The following is an 8,118-nucleotide window of genomic DNA, read 5'->3' as shown; positions in this document are numbered from 1 at the left end:
TGAGTTATCACTGGCTCTGTTCTGGTCTTAAGAATGAAGAATGAATTAAGAGGCAGTGTGATGAATTACCAGGACTTGATGAATGTGGGATTTGGATAAAGTGTCAAAGCTCTCACTGATAATATTTCCTGGCGATGTATATCGGAAAGTTACTGCAATGCAAACAAAAGCAGAGAAATGAGAAGTTAAAATATGCCTGGGGAGGACATGTCATTTCTTTGATTTACTGGTTGAGGCAATGTCTAACGGACCCTTATTCATCTTGAACTGAAGTTCTGGGTGGGAGAGTGAGCTGGAGATCTAGGTTGGGAGTGATACGCAACAAGATGCTATATGAAGTTGTGAGTATGGTAAGATATCTGAGGAACGATGTACAGAATGAGAGAAGAGCAGAGAGGTAAAACAAAACTTCGGGGAATGCTACATGGAGAAGGAGAGAGAATTTGTGAAAGAAGACCCCCGAACACAGAAGACAAAGTAATAGTATAATGTTGCATAAAGTAAGAGTTATAAGATGAAAAAGTTCTGGGGCCGAATGTACAGCATGGAGACTATAGGTAACAACACTCTGTTATAAATGTGAAAGTTTATTAGAGAGTAAATCTCAAAGATTCTGGTTTTTTTTAAAGATTTTATTTACTTATTTATTTGAGAGAGAGAGCACAAGCAGGGGGGAAGGGCAGGGGGAGAGAGAGAAGCAGTCTTCATGCTGAGCAGGGAACCCAATGTGGGACCAATCCCAGGACCCTGGGATCATGACCTGAGCGCAAGGCAGCTGCTTAACCGACTGAGTGAGCCACCCAGGTGCCCAATCTCAAAGATTCTTACCACAAAAATAAGCAATAATAACTATGGGAGGTGATTAATGTGTTAACTAACCTTGTTGTGTCGATCGTTTTGCAATATACACATATAGCAACTCACCACCTTGTACACCTCAAACTTACACAATGTTATATGTCAATGATATCTCAATGAAGCTGGGAAAAAGAGGAAGGATTCGCCAAACTGTCTTCCAAAGTGACTGTAACATTTTGCTGTCCCACCAGCTATGACTGAGAGCTCCCGTTGCTGCACATCCTTGCCAGTATTTTGGTGTTGTGAGTGTTCTGAATTTGGGCCATTCTAACATGTGCCTAGTGATAGTTCACTGTGGTTTTAATATGCATTTCCCTGATGGCATTTGATGTGGAGCACCTTTTGATAGGCTTATTTGCCATCTGTGTATCTTCTTTAGTCAGGGGTCTATTATGGTCTTTGGTCCATTATTAACGTAGTTGTTTGTTTTGTTATTGTTGAGTTTTATCAGTTATTAAATAACAGTTCTTCATCTGATGTGACTTTTGCAAATATTTTCTCCCGGTCTTTGGCTTGTCTTCTCATGTTCTTGACAATGTCTTTCCTAGACCAGAGTTTTTCATTTTAATGAAGTCCAGTTTATCAATTATTTCTCTCATGGATCATGCCCTTGGCATTATGTCAAAAAAGTCACTGCTGTACCCAAGATCATTTAGGGTTTCTTCTGTGTTATTTTCTAGGAGATTTATAGTTTTGGGTTTTACATTTTGGTCTGTGATCCATTTTGAGTTTATTTTTGTGAAGAGTGTTAAGTTCTGTGTCTAGATTCATTTTTCCCATGTGGATGTCCAGTTGTTCCCACATTGTTTTTTGAAAAGACTATCTTTGCCGCATTATGTTTCCTTTGCTTCTTTGTCAGAGATCACCTGATACTCATGTGGGTCTATTTCTGAGTTCTACATTCTGCTCCATCCACCTATTTGTCTTTTCTTCCACCAAAACCACACTGTCTTAATTACTATAGCTTGATAGTAAGTCCTGAAGTTGGGTAGTATCAGTCTTTCAAATTTGTTCTTCTCCTTCAATAGTGTGTTGGCTATCTGTATCTTTTTTTTTTTTCTTTTTAAAGGAAGCCCTAGGCCCAATTTGAACTTGAACTCATGACCCCGAGATCAAGAGTTGCATGCTCGGGGCGCCTGGGTGGCACAGCGGTTAAGCATCTGCCTTCGGCTCAGGGCGTGATCCCGGCGTTCTGGGATCGAGCCCCACATCAGGCTCCTCCGCTATGAGCCTGCTTCTTCCTCTCCCACTCCCCCTGCCTGTGTTCCCTCTCTCGCTGGCTGTCTCTATCTCTGTCAAATAAATAAATAATAAAAATCTTAAAAAAAAAAAAAAAAGAGTTGCATGCTCTACCTACTGAGCCAGCCAGGCATCCCTCTTTTGCTTTTCTGCATAAATAAGAATCAGTTCGTTGATATTCACAAAATAACTTGAATGGGTTTGATTGCGATTGTATTGAATCTGTAGATACAGATTATTTGGAAAGATTATGCTGTAAAAATTTAATCTGTTGATCTTGGCTGATGGACCACATTATTTCCAAACATTAAACAACAAGACTATTTTCATATAGCATTTACTTATAGTGGCAAGTCTTTAAATGTTCTAGCACACTACATGGACATAGTTCAATGCTGTCCACAAGCTGCTTTAACTCTATTTACTCCACGTTACAAAGTTAGATCCTGAGAAGTCACAATTAAGGTGAATTCCAGTTATACTAGTGAATTTAATCTCTACCCTGAACATTCTTTTTTTTTTTTCTAAGATTTTATCTATTTATTTGAGAGAGAGAGCACGAGTGGAGGGGAGGGGAGGGGAGGGAAGTGGAGGGGAGGCGAACACTTAAGTTACGTTAAGGCAGACACTTAACTGACTGAGCCAACCAAGCGCCCCTTCCCTGAACATTCTTAATACAGTAGTCTGAAATTCAATCCTATTACTCGTGACCTTTGATAGTAACAGTCAGTTAAGCTTGTAGCTCCAGAAGATAAGAATGATCCATTTTAACATAATCAACAAACACCTTATATTTTTGTTCAATAGGAGCTGTAAGTGGTTTTTTACTTGCTGAAAAGTGATTGTATTCATTTAGTTCTCGCAAGTGTGAATTACAGCTAAAACACATTTCAAAAAATTTGCAATTCAGAAGTTAGCACACTGGAAAGAGATCTATTATGACATTGGCACAAGAAAGCTTCATCCAAACAATTGCAAACAAGCTTTTATTCAGCTTTGGTAAAGACTTGACATCAGAAAACTTCTGTTTAATGTCTAAATAAAATGTTTAATGTGAGCACAATAAAGTTGTTCTCATGTTAGGCCTACATTAAAGCAAGATAGAAATAGTTTTTATAGTCAACATTCTGCCACTCTCTGAAATTATACACTTTTCAGAAAGATATTTATTACCAGTTGCCACCTTTAAAATGACAAATTCAATTCAAAATTTGATTTCTAATATTAAGTGTAATGAGAAACACTACTCGCCCTGTACATTTTTAAAAAGTGATGCCGAACAAAAGAATTATCATTTAATTTTGTATATTCATTTAACTTTGGGCAGGATATTTATGTTACCCACCACATCATAATGGCAAAATGGCATGTCTCATACTTTGCAATTTCCTATTTAACTATTATTGCAAAACGAACATATTCAGAAGCCAAACAATTTGGTTTTCAATGCTCTCTTAAAATACCCCTTTGAAAACATTTCAAGGTAAAGCAAAGGTTATATATTTCAATTGATTTTTAGCATTATCCTTGTTCTTAAGACAATATCCCATAATCACAACAGTTCACCTAAGAAAAATCTTTTTTTTTTAAAGATTTCATTTATTTATTTTAGAGAGAGAGAGCACTTGAGTGGGAGGAGAAGTGGAGGGAGAGGGACAAGTGGACTCCCTGCTGAGTGGGAAGCCAGAGGTGGACTCAATCCCACCACTCTGAGATCATGACCTGAGCCAAAATCACGAGTCAGAAGAAACTCAACTGACTGAGCCACACAGGTGCTCCCTGAGGAAAAATTTTTTTAAATATAAAGCATTTATAACAAGCTTATTCCATTTTTACTTTTATAAAATATATTTTAAATATCATTTTCTGAAGTATCAATAAATGAAGAAATTCTTTCCTTTCTTTTTAAAGATTTATTTATTTATTTTAGAGAGAGAGAGAGTGCTTGGGGTAGGGAGGGAGGGGCAGAGAGAGAGAGAGAATCCTGAAACAGACACCCAGCTGAGCGTACAGCCAGATGAGGGGCTTGATTCCAGGACCCTGAGATCATGACCTGAGCCAAAATCAGGAGTTGGCAGCTTACTGAGCCCGCAGGCATCCCCTTTTCTTTCTTTTTAATGAGAGATCTTTGATATTTCTCTTCCTTCTTGAAAATACGCCAAACTCTATCTTACATCATGAGCAAGCCATCCTTTAATTTTTGTCATTTAAATGATGTGCAGTTATTTCAGGACTTCCAACAGTATTATAATAACTAAGAAGCACTTTACACAAATTATAGTTTTAGTTTTTTTTATGTATCATATGTAATATTTTCTCAAAAATGATTTTTTAAAAATCAAAGTTCATCATCAAAATATGATTGCTTCTTATAATCCCATGTTATGTAAGAAACAGACTCTGAATCTCCTACCCTGGGCCAAGTTATTCAACCCCTCCAATCTTCAATTTCCTCATCCATGGAATGATAATATAAATAGTGCCTACATAATCGGCTGTTAGGCCACCAATGGGTGATAGTGCTATGAAGCCCCTAACACAGAATATGCAGAAGGCACTAAATAAATGTTAGGTCTCCCGATTATGTTATGCAGTGGGATAAACATGACTTCAACTCCCAATTATATTATTCTCTGGTTATGTGACCTTGAATTATTTACTTAACCTCACTGAATATCAGGTTTCTTATTTGTAAAAGATAATATTTAACCTTTCAGGATGGGTATGGGCAGTAAATGAGAATAAATGAAATGTGCTAATCTCGTAGAGGCTCAATTAATGTTTATCACTCTTATTTAATATGCTAACTCCCATCTCCACCTCATCTCTGACCACATTTTGGGAAAACAGAGTTTTCAACATTGAAAAAATCATGTAGGGGACATTGTTTACATGTTAGTGCTGTGTTAATTGAAATTTACCTTTTTTTTTAAGATTTTTAAAAATTTATTTATTTGAGAGAGAGAGAGTGCACAAGCCAGGGGAGGGGCAGAGGGTGAAGGAGAGGGAGAAGCAGACTTCCTGCTGAGCATGGAGCCAGACACTGGACCCTGGGATCATGACTTGAGCTGAAGGCAGAGGCTTATTGACCGAGCCACCCAGGTGCCCTTGATATTTACTTTTTAATCTTCAAATAAAGCATGCCCTAGAGAAAGTCTGTTTGAGAGCTGGCCTAGAAGATGCACAGTACAAATGTAAAATCTACCACTTGTATCTCTGTAAAAACTTTGTGTAGTATGTGGAGCTCGATGGGAATTCTGCTCGTGGGGATCAGTTTCATTTTTCAATATCTTCTAATAACTACGGAACAATACATGGCTCCTTTTTTAAGAGTAAGTACTAACACCAGGATGCTTGGGTGGGTGTCAGTTAAGCGTCTCACTTCTGCTCAGGTCATGATCTCAGGATCCTGGGATGGAGTCCATCATCGGGCTCCCCCCTCAGTGGGGAGTCTGCTTCTCCCTCTCCCTCTGCCCCTCCCCCCACTCATGCTCTCTCTGTCTCTCTCTCAAATAAAAAAATAAAATCTTAGGGGCGCCTGGGTGGCACAGCGGTTAAGCATCTGCCTTCGGCTCAGGGCGTGATCCCGGCGTTATGGGATCGAGCCCCACATCAGGCTCTTCTGCTATGAGCCTGCTTCTTCCTCTCCCACTCCCCCTGCTTGTGTTCCCTCTCTCACTGGCTGTCTCTATCTCTGTCGAATAAATAAATAAAATCTTTAAAAAAAAAAATAAAAATAAAAAAAAAATAAAATCTTAAAAAAAAGAACTAATACCATATGTATGTATATGTATATATGCATGTATTTATGTATATATTTATATTTATTATGTATATATGTATACATCTGTATACATACATATATATTCTTTTCTAATCCTCAAGAACATTTGATATAGGTGTAATTATTTCTACTGTTTTATAGAAGAAGAAACAGGGGCACAAAAGAGCTTAAGTGAGTTATTGATATTCACATAATTTGTCAGTGGCAGAGCTGAGATTTGAATTATGGCAGTTTGTTTTTAGAATCTTCGCTTTGTATTTCTGTGCTGTAGTATCTCTCTTTGATGCTGAAAGAAGTCTAGTGACACTCTTTTCTGGTTACTGTGGCGCGGCACTCTGAGCAGCAGAGTCTCCCCCCACACCCCGTACTAGGCTGTGTGGGAAGTCCTACATGGGAACCAGTGCAAGCGCTGGAAGTTTTAAGAGATGGTGGAGCTGCAGATCGGCTTGAAGAACTATGACTTTGAGAAGGACAAACACTTCTCCAGCACCATCAGGCTTAAGTCCAGTCAGGGCCCCAAGTTCTCCATATGTGTTCTGGGGGACTAGCAGCTCTGTGATGAGGCCAAGGCTGTGGATATTCCCTACATGGCATGGAAGTGCTGAAGAAACTCACAAAGGATAAGAAATTAGTCAAGAAACTGGCCAAGAAGTATGCCTTTTTGGCTTTAGAATCTCTGATCAAGCAGATCCCATGAATCCTCGGCCCAGGCCTGAATAAGGCTGGCAATTTCCCTTCCTTGCTGACCCACAATGAGAACATGGTGGCCAAAGTGGATGAAGTGAAGTCCATGATCAAATTCCAGATGAAGAAGGTGCTGCATCTGCCACTGGCCATTGGCCACATAAAGATGACTGATGAGGAGCTTGTGTACAACATCCACCTAGCTGTCAATTTCCTGGTGTCACTGCTCAAGAAGAATTAGAAAAACAGCTGGGCTTTATATATCAAGAGCTCCGAGGGCAAGCCCCAGTGCCTGTACTAAGACACAACTTAATAAATCCTAGTGCTGGGGCACCTGAGGGCTCACATGGTTGGGTGTCTGCCTTCAGCTCAGGTCATGATCTCCAGGTTCTGGGATCGAGCCCCATGCTGGGCTCTCTGCTCAGCAGGGAGAATGCTTCTCCCTCTCCCTCTGCTGCTCCCCGCTGCTTCTGTGTGCTCTCACTCTCTCTCAAATGAATAAATAAAATCTTTAAAAAAATAAAATAAAAATTAAAAAAATAAATCCTAGTGCTACCATTAAAAAAGAAATGAAGGAAGGATAGAAGAAAGAAAGAAAGAAGAAAGAAAGAAAGAAAGAAAGAGAAAAGAAAGAAAGAAAAAGAAACCTACTGACCATAGCACCACAGAAAATGCTAAGGTATTATCTAATGTAAGCTTTTGCTTTTTCTGTCTTCTCTTTCTTCTCACTATTCTCTTCTTAGTTTGGCAGGCAAATGCCTAAAAGCTATGGCCAGATGGTTATACATCCCTTTTTTGAAAACTCTCTAACATGATACGTGTATATGGTGGATTTTGGACTCCATTTGTCTTCCACCTTCTCCTAGTTTGTCTCACTGAGAAAGCCAGGAAGCATAATGTCAAAGTTGGTCTGAGATCGCATTTGTATTTTGCTGTCCTGTTCCCATCACCAGTGTGGTCTGTCACATAGATGTAGAAGCATAAAAACCAATCAGGTACCCCTGGTTTTTGTTTTTCTTTTTCTTTTCTTTTTTCTTTTCTTTTCTTTTCTTTTCTTTTCTTTTCTTTTCTTTTCTTTTTTCTTTTCTTTTGTTTTCTTTTCTTTCTTTCTTTCTTTCTTTCTTTCTTTCTTTCTTTCTTTTCTTCTTCTTCTTCTTTTTAAAGATTTTATTTCTTTATCTGACAGAGAGAGAGCATGAGAGCACGAGCAGGAGGAGCAGCAGAGGGAGAGGGAAAAGCAGCCTCCCCCCGAGCAGGGAGCCCCATGTGGGGCTCAATCCCAGGACCCTGGGATCATGACCTGAGCTGAAGGCAGACACTTAACCAGACTAAGCCACACAGGCGCCCTAGCCCCAGCCCCAGGTGTTTCAGCTGTTGGTTGCTACAAACCATTTCATCACTCTTTTAGAGAACAGGAATGAATTGCAAAATCAAGGCTTTGAGATACTTCAGAGAAAGGAGAGTAGATTTGCTTGGATCCTGTCATGGTCCTTTGGATTCTTCTCTTTGCGTTTGCTTTTTCCATCTCTGCTCCCCCAAGTGGCTCTGATGTT

The 8,118-nt window shown here is 39.3% G+C and overlaps 1 pseudogene; it reads left to right on the top strand.

Moving 5' to 3' along the window:
- The first annotated feature begins 369 nt into the window (after positions 1-369).
- On the top strand, positions 370-6,866 carry LOC100484951 (annotated as a pseudogene).
- Positions 6,867-8,118: the final 1,252 nt, after the last annotated feature.

This window comes from Ailuropoda melanoleuca, chromosome X (genome assembly GCF_002007445.2).
Source record: "Ailuropoda melanoleuca isolate Jingjing chromosome X, ASM200744v2, whole genome shotgun sequence".
Classification (NCBI taxonomy): Eukaryota; Metazoa; Chordata; class Mammalia; order Carnivora; family Ursidae; genus Ailuropoda; species Ailuropoda melanoleuca.
Note: the sequence above shows the minus strand (reverse complement) of the source record. Positions and strands in the feature narration are given on the sequence as shown.